Genomic DNA, 15,771 nt, shown 5'->3' with positions numbered 1-15,771 from the left:
AAAAGGCGTTTGACCAGATAGAGTGGGAATATCTGTTCGAAGTACTAAAACGATTTAATTTAGGTGAGAGGTTTATAAAATGGATAAGACTTTTGTATACAAATCCAAAAGCACAAATTCATACTAATCGCAACCTATCTTCGTCATTTACTTTGTTCAGAGGAACACGACAAGGATGCCCCCTGTCAGCACTAATTTTTGCTCTTGCTATTGAACCACTTGCACAAAGTATCCGTTCAGATCCCCAAATATATGGCTATCAGACTAAGACTACTATAAATAAAATATCGCTATATGCAGACGATATTTTGTTATATGTGACCAAACCTCTCCTCTCCATACCACATATTCTTGAAAAAATTGAAATGTTTGGGAAATTTTCAGGATATCGAATAAATTGGACCAAGAGTATATTAATGCCAATTCATGATATCCCTCAAATAACGTTGGCAAGGTTTCCCTTTAAGGTTACTACTGATAAATTCACATACTTGGGTATAGAGATTACAAAGCAACTCTCTTCCCTCATCCAGTCTAACTTTTTACCTTTATTAGAAAAACTCAAAAATAAAATAAAATTTTGGAAAACCTTGCCAATATCACTACTTGGGAGGATAAACTCCATAAAGATGATCTTTTTACCACAAAAATTATACCTGTTTCATAATATCCCTGTTTTTTTAACAAAATCATTCTTCAAAAAAATTGATTCAATTATAAATCCATTTTTGTGGGATTACAAAACGCCAAGAATTAATAAAAAACATCTAACCAAATCTAAAACGAATGGAGGCCTATCCCTTCCAAATTTTATGATGTATTATTGGGCGTGTGCTTTTAAAAAAATAAACTCCTTCAACATCACTTCTAATACACTCCCCACTTGGTTAATTATTGAAATGGAAGACTGTGATCCATATTTACCTACAGCCTTAATACTCTCACCAACACTACCTGACAAAGCAAAGGGCGTTCAAAACCCAATCATACATAATTTGTCTCGTATATGGAAACAACTCAAATTGCACTTTACCCACAAAACGCTACCCCTTTCTTTACCAATTGCTAAAAATCCATCCTTTACTCCTTCTAACTTAGATTTGACCTTTTCAGACTGGAGGCACTTAGGATTATGTTATATTCGCGACATGTATATTGAAAATAAATTTGCTTCATTTGCACAACTTCAAAAAAAGTTCAAACTACATCACAATAATTTCTTTAGATACCTACAGGTTAAAGACTATATTCGAAAATTCATGCCAGGTTTTGAGACACAACCACAATCTATGCAAGACGAATGTTTTACTATATCTCCATATAAAGATAAATTTATTTCTATTATATATAATAAATTACAAACAATGTCTTCCCCTTCGTCCAACAAATATAAAGACAGTTGGGAGAAAGATATGGGTATTCATATTCCTGATGACATCTGGGAAGAATCTCTAGAATACATACACTTCTGTTCTAATAACACGAGACATTGTCTTATACAGTTTAAAACTATACATAGGCTTTATTTTTCAAAAGCAAAGATTCACAGCATTTTTCCGAACACCTTAGCAAACTGTGATAAATGTCAGTCCCTCAATGCAACACTTTTTCATGCTTTTTTTTCTTGCCCGAAAGTCACTAGTTATTGGTCTGATGTATTCAACGTACTGTCAAGAATTCTTAAGATTACATTATCATTGGACCCATTGTTGATTATCCTTGGCACATCACAGGTATTTAGAAAATTGACTTCAACTCAACAACGGTTCATTTCCTATTCTCTTATTATTGCAAAAAAGTTACTTTTGAAGTCATGGAAAGGACCAGCGATACCCACTGATAAAATGTGGCTTCGAGACTTGTCCAATACTTTACATTTAGAAAGAATCAGATATCTGTTGAAGGATAATCTCTCAGGCTTCTATAGTATTTGGCAACCCTTCATAGATTTTTTACAATCAATATCTGTATAATTTCTTTCATTTATTTTGTATAAATTTTCATTGCACTTTATATTACAAAACTGTTTATATCTTCCGCGTGTTTTGTCCTGTCGTTTATATCTCCTTTTTTTTTTTTTTTTTTTTTTTTTTACCTGTCGGTTGTTTTGTTTCTGTTTATTTATATATAAAAAATACCTGAGCTTTTCTCATATTGTTGATTGAAAATTGTATATCTTGTATATGCTCAATAAAAAAAAAAAAAAAAAAAAAAACAAACAAAAAAAAAAAAAGGTGGTGATATTCAAGTTTTCTTTTTATATAGTGAGTTATTTAGCTGTTTCGCCTTCATCTTAAATGCCATGCAAACTACAGCCACCTATATATGCCACAGGCGACTTTATAATGGAATTAATGGCAAAAAATACACCCTTAAAATGCTATTGGTCTCGCCTACATTAAGTTTTGGTTAAAGAAATATGACTTGGCCTGAAAAAAATTTCAGTCAGAAGAATTTTTTTCACTTTAATCCATGTGAAATCCATTAAATTTTTGTCCCGAATTCAGTTTTATTTTTCTCAAATAATCACACCAAACGCTTTTTAAAAAAAGAGCAGTGTGACGCGACTTTTCATATTGCTAGCCACCAACGAGTCAGCTGTCTTGTCAATCAAATATTGAAGCGTGATATTATTTTGCTATAAACTGTCATATTAGCAGAAACTTTATAAAGAGGACGCTTGCTCTGACCTTGTTTGAGGGTGAGAGGTGCACAAACAAGTAGTAGAGTGAGCGAGTGGAGTCCGGTTCTTCAAAGCAACTGTAGAATTCCCTCACCACACCGTAAGGCCCGCCTCTCCCCCCATTCGATTGGACAATAGAAAGATGCGAATGACGTCGGCTGCTTTTCCGCTCTCAGCGCTGCTTCAAAAGCGTGTGCTGCGGCTGGTGACAAAAAACGCAAGGCGTTCGGCGCGCATAAACAGTGCGCAAATACTCCCTGCCCATAGAATATAATTAAAAAAGGCGCCTGCAACTGCCATAAATGCGTTTGGTGTGATTGGCCCCTAAGAGTGATTCTTAGCTTTAAGAAATTTGACAACTTGCTTTTATACTTAAGATTGAAAGTAGGAGTATATTTCATGAATTCTTAGTACTTAAGACAAAAATGGCACTTTCAGAAGCTTGATAAATATGGGAACAGTAGTCCAACTTAAAACTAACTTCAGTTTCTTTCCTTTCCTATCAGTATTTCTGCAAATTAATGTTCCATGTCACATGGCTTATGCAAGACTGAATCCATAAAGGTGAGTCGTCATCATCATGAGAAACGTCTTTGCTCACTGCATGCACATTTCTTTTATAAGCAGAATGACACACTTTGGTGAAGTGATTGTGTTTTTGGGGCTGTTTAAACTTGGTATTAAAGCCGCTCTATGCATTTCGGCGTTTTTGTCAAACAGCGACCCCTAGAGTCGCTGGAGAATATTTGCAACTGTCGTAATTTTCCACTCTAGCACTCCAAAGGTAATGACCAGGTAATGTTTCACAATTTCATACAAATATTAGGCTACTGCATAGTCTACTAAACTACAGATGATGGTAATAGGATAATAAGAAGTTTATTCCAAGTGTAGAGTGCATATAATAATAAAGTACTGCGTTTGCTAGCTTGTAACGTTTTTACATGATTGCAGCTAAATCACAAGTAAACATTACAAAATGTTGTAACAAAGTTAATTGTGTACGTTGCATTATTTCATAACATTGTTCGCTATATTGTCACTATACATGATTATTGCTATCTATCATAATAGTTTGCAAATTGTGCATGTTCACACTATTTACAACCTCTAGGCTTATTTATGTCCTGATAATTATGTGAGATATTGACAACTGTTGTCATGATAATCTACATACTACAAGCGCAACAACATACAACATAGACCGCAAACAAGTTTACAAATAAGAGATTTACTTACTAGTCCATCAACAAGATCGCCAAATCAGCATCCCATCTGCTGTCTTTTAGCTCACGCCAACGAGTAAAAACCTGACCGAGTGGGACTCTTGTCCGGTTACTAACGCGGTCAGATTCTCTTTTCCTTTTCCAACTCTCTTCCGAACGCGCTTTCTAAACTTTTAAATTGTTTAGCCTCACGTCTCAAATTCGCGCGTGCAGTTGTTGTCATAGGCTTGATCAACTTTATGCGGCGCTGCAAGAACCGACAGCCGGATGACGTCAAAGTGCCGTCTCGGATCATTCTCGCGGTACTTTGACGTCATTCAGCGGTCGGTTCTTGTAGCGCCACACAACGTCGAACAAGCCTAACGTGTGTGACGTCGTTGCCGTAAAGCAAGTCGTGATCTCGCGAGATTTGTCAGGGGCGGTTCTCTCAAGCTTGCATTGCTGGTTTTGGTAGCGGCGTCCTTCCAGAGCTTCAACAGGAGGATGATTCGCCCTACTATGACTTTGTTTACCACCGAAATAACTTTGAAGTTGTTACATTAAGGTAAAATAACTGCATAGTGTGTCTTTAAGATGTGTGTGTTTTTTTTGTCGATCGGATCATAAGCGGATGAGAAGGACACATTCTGTTACACCTGGTATTTAAATCCGTCAGTTTTGTCCCCTTTCAACCTCTTCTGTTCTGAATACTTTTAGGGGATGGTTTGTGGAGACTGTGGGCGATTCCTTCTGCTGTCATTAAACATGAGCAGGAGTAATGACGGGATTTAAATGGACGCAGCTAATATTATGCCAGAGTCCGCTGCTTGTAAGTAAACATGCGGCACAGTGTTTTGTACATTTATATGTAAAAGCTTTCTTTGATATTTCTTTGATATTCTCTTGTGGGTGTTGGAACACATTCTACCACATGCACGCTTACACTACATAAGCAATCCGATTAAAAGTGTTTTCAACTACCTCTGACTGTGGTCAAAAGTGGACAACCTCAAGATGTTTTGAACATCGTTTACACATGTCTTTAGCATCGTCCACTTGTGATCCGATCGACAACAGCACATCTTAATACCAAGTGAAAATAGCCCCTTTTTTACTTGCGCTTCCAAGGTTTATAATGGTAGAAAACATAAATTAGGGAACAACTTCTGACTTTAAACCTCAATAAAGTGCATTCATCCTTCACAGAGGTAATCCATATTCAAATGTTTACCGCAAACTAGTTATTATAGTTTATAAAGTTTAAAACATTATCTTTTCTTACTATATAGCATCGATTACCCACAGAAGAACTTTATTAACCCCTTGGAGCGGTGTGGATTACTTCTTTAAAGGCTGCACTTCTTTGGGAAAATGTACCCTGATCCATGTTTTTTCCCATATTAAGCTCGGAAAAGCAAGGACATTTACTAAAATAACTCCAAATGTGTTCGTCTGAACATGTGTATGTCGAGTTACTGAGTGTGAGTACATCACGGGGTAATTTTAAAATCTGTCTGAAGCATTGCTTTAAATATTTAAATGGAGTATAGCAATACATAATTGGGACTAAATAACAAAGGTAAAATAAAATATAAATTCCTTTTAATATTAGTGTACCTAATTGGATTGATCATGCTTTACTTTTTGTTAAGACAACCCCTGTTTTTAATGTTAACATTTTTTTTTTATGTTCTCACTTAGATGCTGTAACCATAAAGCAACCAGGACAACACACCTGGAGTGACCGAGAGCAGGATGAAGAAAGAATCGGACGAGAAAATATCAACTGGTGCCCATGAGGAGATATTGTTCTTGGACCTGCTTTTTCTGTTTAGTAATATGTGGTTTTATGTGGTTACATAAAAGTAATTTAATATTCAATCCACAAGCTAAATTTCCTACATTTTCTTAAAAGGGTAGTTGACCCAAAAAGGAAAATTCTGTCATTTACACAAACAGTTTGGTTACAAACATTTCTCACAATATCTGCCTTCCTGTTTATCAGAACAAAGAAATTTATGCGGGTTTGTAACAACATGAGAGTGTGTAAATGATGTCATAAGTTTCATTTTTGGGTGAAGTACCCCTTTAACATTTTTATACACAGGGGTAGGGGTGTGCAGCGGAGTCAGTATTTGTATCTGTAACAGTCTCAAAATTATTTGTATCTGTATTTGTATTTGGATTAAACCGGAAGTGGGTGGGTTGACAACTCATATTACATTAAAATGGCATTTTAAATGCATTTTTGCTTTTTATTATTATTATAACTTAAATAACTGTAAATATTTATTCAAAATAATAATACAAAATTTTAATCAAAAAGACAAATAACTTGATTCTCGTTAGTAATACTCATGGAAAGCAAACAACTCATTTTAAAGCCTCATACAGCTTGTGCTATGCATCATTGTACTGTAGCATTAAAATAACAAACTTGAAAGCACTGTAGGCTAGATCACCTTTAAATGTTTATTGTGCCTGTCAGCACAGTTCCATGAGACCCATTCTTTCTAAATGAGTGCGATGTTTTCAGAAAAAAATAAGTAGCCTACATTAATCCCTAGTCTAGCGATTTAAATATAGTAATTAAACATCTAAAATGATCGTTATTTGTAAGTTTTCTAAAAGAGTGAAATATAACCTAATACTACTCATATCCATGTCTGACATCTTGGTTTCAGTTTAAAAACATGCAGGAATTTGAAAATAAAATGCAGGACTTGCTTGATGCTTAAAGAGTTATTAAGGGAGATAAAGTTCGGGAACTGATTTATGTTAAAAAGTTGTTAAGATCGACAAACTCGCGCTGACTGACAGATCCGAAATGCAACGCAGGGACACGCAAGTGGCGCAGTATATGCACAGAATAGTTCAAAAACATCTGTTATGATAAGAATTTACGAAAGCATAATAAGCATTAGAACAAACTTGCTGAGCTCATTTTTATCTATGTCCATATAGCGTTTGCGCGAATATAACGAATTGTTTAAAAAAAAACTTTCTTATTAATCTTCATCTAAATAAATATATAATCAGATAGTTGTTTAAATTTTTAAATAACAGTATGCTCTATTAAAAATCAGTTTTGACTTAGTTCAAAACCAGCAACATGATTTAAAACAACAATGTAATTAGAAATATTTAATTCAAATGTTTCAGTTGTTATTTGCTTACTTTAATTTTTATTGCAATTCATGTCATAGTATTCTTCAGTTTAAATTTTGCTTTTAAAATGTTACATTTTCATATTTTTATCTATTTACTTATTTATTTTATATTCGCCTAGATTGACAATAAAGCTTGCTTCGACTAGAAGTAATTAAAATATCATCTACCGGTGCCACAGAGATACAGAGTTATTAACGAATATTTTATTATCAGAGTGCAGCATTTTATCAAGGTTTTCTGTCCTAATTAAATAAAACGGAATTTTTTTTACAGTTGGGTTAAAAGAAGTTTGATATTAGCAGCGTTTTTAAGATTTTAAACTAATTCCAAAACAGCTCGCGTTTCTAAATAAGGGTTGCGCCGAAAATGTCATTTTATAGATTGCACTCATTCACTTCACACACATATTATTCTTGCTTTAAGGTGTTTATAATTTAGAGCTGTTCCAGTAAACATGTGATTATGTCTGGCCGAATATTTTCTATGTTATTCGGATGAATTCGTTGTTCGTTTTGAAGCTATTATCCGTGCCCTTCCGAATAACGTATTCGGCTTCGGTCACATCCCTACCCAGGGGTAAAAGAAATGTATGTTAAACATTTTTAGTTTGTCTTTTTTGTTACTGCTACTTTCAACAAGACTAATTATTCAGCCAAGTTTATTTTGTACTTTAAGAAATGAACAGCTTTTATGGGTTTTAAGACACAGATATGTGCTCACAGTTTGCCCATAGAATGCCCAGTGGTCCCACAATTTTCCCGCAGTATGCCCACATTTTTCCCACGTATTTGTATTTAAATAAATTTTTCCACACAGTATTTTGTATTTGTGATATCTGAATTTGTGATAGTAATTTGAATTTTAAAACAATTCCATGTATGTATGGCTATCTCAGATCATATGCATGTGAAAGGCAGTTTCTGGTATAAATAGCAGAACACAAAAGGCTTTCTGTGTCAGAAATGCAGTCAAAAAGTGGGACAACAAGGATAACTGATCATGAAGGTAAGAATCTTAACCATGCAAGGTGAGGGATATATTATGGCTGAAAAAACAATAAACCAATTAATGAAATATTCATGTCATATGTGTGTTTGACATATAAATTCGTATTACCTTTTTGTTAGCTGTCCTATTTTGAGATAATTATTAGCCTAATAATAATAATAGTATAATTAATATTATATAATACATTCTTGAAACGAGGTTAAACCCTTGGAAAGACATAGGAAATAATATAGAAATTTAGCCCATTTATAGACGTCTTTTCAACGACCATGAAAAGACGTCTTTTAGCCTTTCACTTTTCAACCAAATTTAGCCTTTTTCTAGACGTCGATTTCTAGACGTCTTTTCAACGACCATGAAAAGACGTCTTTTCACCTTTCACTTTTCAACCAGAATTTCACGTCATAAAGACGTCTGGAGAAGTCGTCGTTTCGACGTCTTTTCAATCAGATTTTGCTGGGTGGGATATGTCTTTTTGACTGAATACATGTTTGTTTTATTTGTCTATATCCTAGATTCGCAGCTGGACACATCCTTCTACACTGTATGCAAACATGCAACATCATTACACACAGTACAAGGAGTCTGACTGGCATATGAGGAGCAAAGGTGTGTAACACATATGATGTATTTAGCTAGTGAAACCACTACCAGTCTTAGATGTATAACTGATGATGACAAAGTTTTTTTTCTCTGCATAATAATAGGAACCCAGGCAGTAGCATCGTTTCACAATGTTTCCATCACCATCATCAGTGGATGCCTTTGCCGTCCGTAGCCTGAGATTTCAGATTTGCAGCAAAAAAAATTAGATTTTCTCATTTATTGGAATGCTGTGCAGGTATTTAAGTATTTTAGTAACTGTGTTAAATAAAGTAGTATTTACTTTTACAATAAATTAATTGCTTGTTTATATTTTACAGGTATTTGTACCTTGCAGCCATCCATTACAATGTCACCAAGCCGTAACAAAAGCAGGAGAGGGAAAGTACAAGGCTATGTTACCAAAACACACAAGTGACATACCGTAAGCAGTAATGTTTTATTTCAAATACATTCATAATTAAAAACTTAATGTATGAAGCAGGGAAATAAATGATCAAAACAAAAGATTTATTGACTGCAATATTTCTACAGTTATGTGGAGGATGTGATCAGGCTTGTGTTTGATGAGGTATTTGAAGATAAGCTGAAGGAAACCCCGATTCCAATGGACCTGGCATCACAGTTTGAGAGACCTTCAAAGGAGGACGTGATTGCATGCCATCTTCAGTGCAGGGGTCGTCGAAAGCCAAAATTGTGACCGATCTGATCAGGAAGCTCCAAGCACATCTGGAGAACAACACACGACAGGATGATAACCTTATAGTGTCGTCTTAAATAGCACCAGCTGATAAAGCTTTGATATGCCATTTATCTGAATAGATAGCTGTAAGAAATGAATTGAACAATTTTTAAAACAAGAGCACAATATGGTTACTAAAGTATGTTTATTTGTATATTGTTTAACATTTAAATATATATTTGTAATAAATAAATAAAACTTTTGACTGACTATTATATTTTCTTTAAAGTTGCATCTTTTGTTCTTTTGGGTACTTTGTTACTATAATGATACTTTAGTGTTATTGGTTTAAAAATGTAATAAAACTTACTCTAGTCCTGCACCTCAAAGGCTTATAGTCGGTACAATAAATGTTCTGTGTGTAGGGATTTAGACAATTTGTGCAAAACCTGGATGATGAATCACGCAGGTAAGAGGCCCTGGAACATGTTGCATTCTCCTTAAAACCTAATAAGTAAAAACATAGCACTTATAAGTAAGCAGTCTTTCATAAAAAAGTTAACCATAGTGAAATAATGTAGAACATTCATTTCAATTAATAATTTCTTTGTGCTACATTTGGTGTTTCCATATAGTTTGCACAGTAATATAGTATGTAACAGTCTTTTATAATAAAGTTTACTATAGTAAAATAATGTTAATAAGTGAAATAGTTTTATAATCATTTCAACAAATACTTTCTATGTGCTACATTTGGTGTTTCCATATAGTTTGCACAGTAATATAGTATGTAAGCGGTCTTTTATAATAAAGTTTACTATAGTAAAATAATGTTAATAAGTGAAATAGTTTTATAATCATTTCAACAAATACTTTCTTTGTGCTACATTTGGTGTTTCCATATAGTTTGCACAGTAATATAGTATGTAAGCAGGCTTTTATAATAAAGTTTACTATAGTAAAATAATGTTAATAAGTGAAATAGTTTTATAATCATTTCAAAAAATACTTTCTATGTGCTACATTTGGTGTTTCCATATAGTTTGCAAAGTAATGTAGTACGTTATAATTACCTTTTGGATGTCTTTGCAACACATTTTCGTCTTCGTTTAGCATTCTGGCAGAGCTAAGGACACCTAAAAAAGTTAAATCCAATCGCGTTCATTGACGGAGATCGTTTATATCATAACGGCCGTATGAACTCTCTGGATCGAGCTTGAAGTGGTAAGACAGTACAGACACCATCGTTTATAGAGAAATATAGCGCTTGTTTACGTTGCCTGTGACTCTCAGTCAGAACCGGAAAACCCACGCGTAGTCAGGGGCGTAACCTTTCAAACACACGCCGAACCCAGTTGACCAATAACAGTTGAGTAGTCATCTGACCAATCCGAATACACTAGACATTTTGGGAGGCGGAGACAGGAACTAAATCCGAGCGTTTTCCAGACATGCAGAAATCGGTGAGGTATGTAAGCAATTTATAAGACTCACAGTGCATTAGTTCAAGTTTTAATAACATGTATGTACTATGGGATATTACAATAACGTGCTAACGTGCTAATTTATTAGCATAATTGGTGCTCTTTAATTGACAGTCATCATAATGTGGTAGAAAAAGCTGCACTAATGAATGATAATATTTTTCTGGATCATTTGTTGATGAAAATCTTGGATACCTCACAACTGCAGGTTCAGTTCGTGTTCTTGGTTTCACATAGCCACAATTATTTTTAAGTTTAATAACTTCACTTGCTGCTGGTTTCTTTTGTGAAGACACATCTGACTTTGTCAAAACTCTGTACTCTGAACAAAAACTGGCAAGACAAAGATTTATCAGTGGTTCTTTCTGTGGTCTGTTCTTGTACCTGTCAACAACACTTGTCATCCAAAAACTGCTTTCATCATCAGACTGGTCGTTCTCCACTTTATTTTGTAGCACATGTAAAGGCAAACTCATCTTTACTGGATTTATTCCTATTGGAATAAATTGTATTTTACGTGAACATTCCTTTAAACAGTAACTAAACCCTAAACCAACTTTTTTTAGTTAATGATCTGTAAGAATGATGCTTTATTAGTGCTGTTCATTGATTTTAGTAAGTTTTTTGACATTTGGATATAAAGTGTTTCAATACTACAATATATGGTGTAAAAACGTCTGAGTGCTGCCCTCTTCAGGTTGAACGGTGGCTACTGCAGTTGAATTTTCCTATTGGATGTTGGGTCCAAGAAATAACTCGTGACGTAAGGAGGTTCAAGCTCACCACGCCCTTGTTACGATCTCACCACACACTTGGTACGAGCTAGTTCGTCCCCTCTATCTCCGTTGGGATCTGCCCACTTTTCTTGCATTTTTCAAATATTTCAGTGGGTGGAGTCAGGCTCTGACCAGGGGTTTAGTTACTCTTTAAATGCATGCCTGTCAGTCTGTACACGGCTTCTTGCGCGGAAAGCTCCCGATTGTGCAAATACAAACTTCCCAATTGTTTTAAAGATGCTTTTGCTTCAAGATTTCCATTTATAGCCTCATTTTGTGCACGTTGAAGTAACAATCCCATTTCTTGCTCAGCTTTTGTGATGTAACTTAATATATAAACCACTACAGAAAAAGCGTCTGTGACATACTGAATATCCATATTCCCTTGCCAAGCACACAGTAAATCTCTATTGTACTGGTTTACCCAAACATCTTTTGGATTTCTTTTCAGGACAATACTTTTCTTTTTAGAAAATTTGTTGTATGCTTTCTCAAACACAGCCTGATCAATACCCAAAAATGCATCAACTGAATCAAAATTAACATCAGAGTTTAATGCAGTTTTGACTTTTTTTATAATTGCACTTGCTGTCTCATCTTCATCATTACCTTTAAACTCATTTGCATTAGATGCTCTTGTGATAAAGGTACAGCTAGATGGAGGTCTTGGGAAATTAAAACGACATACTGTATTTTTCTTGCGACATGTTTTTGAATGTCTTGTGTTGGACTTTAAGGCGTCCATTGCATGTTCATATTTAAAGGAAAGGCACAGTATTAAAATTAAACTATTTATTGATCAGATATGAAAAAGTTTTACAGCGCGCTGGGTAGTCTCAAGGCCACAATCGGCAAGCGACTAACCACCAGCTCCGGAAATAACATGCATATTTATAAAATATGTGACGTCGATCTTTCTTCAGAAAATCTCCTCTCCAACTGGTCTTTCTGTTTATCTGACTCCATTACCCCACCCAGTTTCTATCTGTTAGGGAAGAAATGACACACACACACACACACACACACACACACACACACACACACACACACACACACACACAAGAACAAACAAAAGATATTCTGTTCTTCAAGGTAGAGCTGCCATGCCCCCATTAGGTTATTCTGTATGCAACCTTTATTTCATTGGTTAATACACATTTATCAAAGACAACATCTTATATTTATTACATCTATTATTCAATAATTAATACTGATTAAGTAAGAAATACATTGCATATTTTATCCTGTAAATATTAAAACATTGGTTAATAACATGGATGTCTGTTTGCTTTTCCCCCTTAGGCCTCGCTCTTATCTTGACCAATACCAGCTGTACATTCCAAGCTAATCCAACCGAAACCACGGCCTTGCACACTGCATGAAAAGAGCTGTATATGGACAAATACGGAATGGGAAATCCCTGCTAAACTTTAGGTTTGCCAGATTTTTGAGGCAGAGTGCTTGGAAAGGTAATACACCAAAGTAAACTCGTGAAACATCCAGAAACCTTACGTTTGTGGATGTATAAAGGAACTGGTGGAAGTTTCCAGGAATCCTTACAGCTGGTTGTGAGGAGCGGTGGGTGTGAGGTGTGAACGGCTTTTTATATGTTAATGACCCACAGGTAGAGGTGTCTTCTTTGTTTTCAGAGCTGAGTGGGGTGGGGTGGGGGGTTAACCATGTCTCTTTAAGACAGCACATACAGTATTGTGGTACATAAAAACTGTATTTTCTAAATATGTTTATTATTAATATAATTTAATTAGTCTATTTAAGACACTAAGCATCATTCAAAATAACTAAAATTCAATGGACACAATTACCATTTTAATGTGTGAAAATTATGTCTCTGACTCAAGAGAAATGCAACAAATGCCCTAGGTCAGAATATTGTGCACGTATCTCTCAATGCTGCATACATCGTTTAAAAGAAGCCGTTCAAATGACATCATGTAACTCATTTTTGCTAGCTAGGATGTTGATAAATTAGTCAGTGAAATGTAAAGCTGCTTATTTTTGCTGATGTCTCATGATTTGAAGTTCACGGTTTCTATTGTTATTATAATTCTACCCTAACATTTCATTAAATCTTTTAAAATAGAAACAAAAATATCAATAGACAGGTCCATAATCTAAAAGACAGTCTTTCACATGTGGATGCAAAACATGTTGGGTGAAACAGACTGACAAACTCGGGTAAAGATATCTGCAGATACCTGTCAGCTACTGTACTTCTAGTCCAGAGGTGCCCAAAGTTGGCCAACAAAAGACCTTTAATTTTTTTATGTTTCATGCATACTTGAAGGTGTATAAAATGCATCACGAAACCTAATGAACTCGGGTACTATAGGCTAAAAATGAAGAGGTTGCGGCAGTGGCACAAAGAGAAAAGGATATTTAAAATTGATTGGCAAAACTATTTCTTTTTTCTACAAAAGCCTTGGAAAATAAAACTGCATTAGTTATGCATAAACAGAGTAATGTTTGCTTATTTATTTTTAAAATATTAGAAAATTATAAATTAGGGGTTATCATGGCAACTTTAATTTTAATATAACACAACAACATTTACTTTTGGCCCACGGCCCTCAGTCAGGTTTGGCCCTTGTAAGGAAAATGTTCGGGCACCAATGAATGTTCTAGTCTATCTGAGGAGGTAACTTTTAGCATATGATAATGCATGCTTGCACAAAGTCAGACCACATATTATAATGTTTGTCTTCAATCAATCAATTTAAACAAAAGAGATGGGGACTTTATAATATAATAAGGGTCCATATATCACAGTGAAAAAAGACATACATGTATTTTTACTTTAACATGAACTAATGCTGAGTTACAGCATATCCTAATCATAAACTATTGAAGAGTCATCATTAACTACGACATGTTTTTCATTGTTAGTTAATGCAGTCATTTACAGTAAATTAATTTGAGTTCATGTTGTAGTTAAGTAAGTTCAGTAAGTTACATGTCTTAACTCAGCATTAGTTTATATTTACTTATATTTAAGTAAGAATTCATTTAGGTATACGTTCAATGTTTCCAATGATGAGCAGTTAATCCACTAAACCCAGAGATAATTCCTGAGGCATGTTTAAAGAGTATTGTATTTCATCAAGAAGGTGCTGATTCACAAAGATTTTATATTTAGGAAAATCTGAGCATCATTCCAAATAACTGTTAACATGTTTGTCAACTAAACATGTTTTGTAAACGTAATAAACTTTATAAAAATATTTTTTATTTTTTATTAATAATCAAGTATAAAGAACAATGCATAGTGTGAAAAAGCGGATTATAAAAAAGTATATTAAAGAAAAGGACTACATTTACCAGAATGCACCTGCACCCACTCATCTGCCCCCACCCTTCAGGTGCGACTGCTCAACCTATGGGCTTGACGGGAACATTCAAAATCGCGAACCGTTACTGCCTGGATTACTCTGTGTCTTTGTTTGTTTGCTCATTAACAGTAAGGTAAGTTTGATTTAATTCATTTGTCTGCATCGCGCTGATCGGTTGCCTATTTGTTCATATTATGTTATTTACTATGATTCGTTTTTGTCTTTATACTAGAACTGTTTGAATTTAAAGCACAAACAGTAAAACATTAAGGTTATACGTGGTACACAGCGGTAAACATGAGGTTAAAAATACGCGAAGTAACATTCAAACCGGGCTGTTAAAAGCCAAGATGAGACGTTATTTGCTTAAAACAAACAAAACAACAGTAACTCGTGTGTTTGAAATGTTAGCAGCTAGCAAGTGTCTCTCTGCTATTTTAAATGGTACAGACGATCTTTTGTTGTTTTAAAAGCTCATTCAGTTCTGGTAGATGCTGCTTATTTTTCAAGACTGTTTTAATAGCTTTATATTGATTTGTAACAAAGCCAGCTTCACTTTAAGAGAACGCTTAGGTTACTCACGTAACCCCGGTTCCCTGAAATAACGGGAACGAAGCATTGCGTCAGTTAGCTGACGCTATGGGGGGGAAACACCTGTTTACTCCGTGACTGAAGCCTATTGGTTAACGTCTGTACAAAGTACAGACCAATGACGTTTGAACCCGCGCGCGGGAGGAACGCGTCCTTATATAAGCGCGGTTCAATCGTCAGGAGCTCATTATTATTCGACTGAAGCGCGCAGCCGAACAACA

At 34.9% G+C, this 15,771-nt stretch overlaps 3 long non-coding RNA genes across 6 annotated transcripts in view; 2 read left to right on the top strand and 1 right to left on the bottom strand.

Moving 5' to 3' along the window:
* The window catches only part of LOC135734420 (uncharacterized), a 29,722-nt gene extending 21,421 nt beyond the window's left edge, over positions 1 to 8,301 (top strand). For 2 of the 4 annotated variants that reach the window (XR_010527326.2, XR_012336997.1), the window contains 3 exons: positions 3,190 to 3,247; positions 4,606 to 4,717; positions 5,590 to 8,301. This is a non-coding gene — a long non-coding RNA (uncharacterized lncRNA). Of the gene's footprint in view, positions 1 to 3,189; positions 3,248 to 4,605; positions 4,718 to 5,177; positions 5,370 to 5,589 lie in introns of all 4 variants that reach the window. The other 2 variants (XR_012336996.1, XR_010527327.2) reach the window with 2 other exon arrangements.
* Positions 1 to 9,312, top strand: part of LOC135734359 (uncharacterized) — a 32,264-nt gene extending 22,952 nt beyond the window's left edge. The window contains exons 2-5 of the long non-coding RNA XR_010527297.2: positions 8,583 to 8,676; positions 8,775 to 8,908; positions 8,991 to 9,094; positions 9,205 to 9,312. This is a non-coding gene — a long non-coding RNA (uncharacterized lncRNA). The remainder of the gene's footprint in view (positions 1 to 8,582; positions 8,677 to 8,774; positions 8,909 to 8,990; positions 9,095 to 9,204) is intronic.
* On the bottom strand, positions 9,260 to 10,938 carry LOC141282420 (uncharacterized). The gene is made up of 3 exons (XR_012337068.1): positions 10,426 to 10,938; positions 9,723 to 9,859; positions 9,260 to 9,399 (listed from the first exon to the last, which is right to left on the bottom strand). It is a non-coding gene; the product is annotated as an uncharacterized lncRNA (long non-coding RNA).
* Positions 10,939 to 15,771: the final 4,833 nt, after the last annotated feature.

This window comes from Paramisgurnus dabryanus, chromosome 7 (assembly GCF_030506205.2).
Source record: "Paramisgurnus dabryanus chromosome 7, PD_genome_1.1, whole genome shotgun sequence".
Classification (NCBI taxonomy): Eukaryota; Metazoa; Chordata; class Actinopteri; order Cypriniformes; family Cobitidae; genus Paramisgurnus; species Paramisgurnus dabryanus.
Note: the sequence above shows the minus strand (reverse complement) of the source record. Positions and strands in the feature narration are given on the sequence as shown.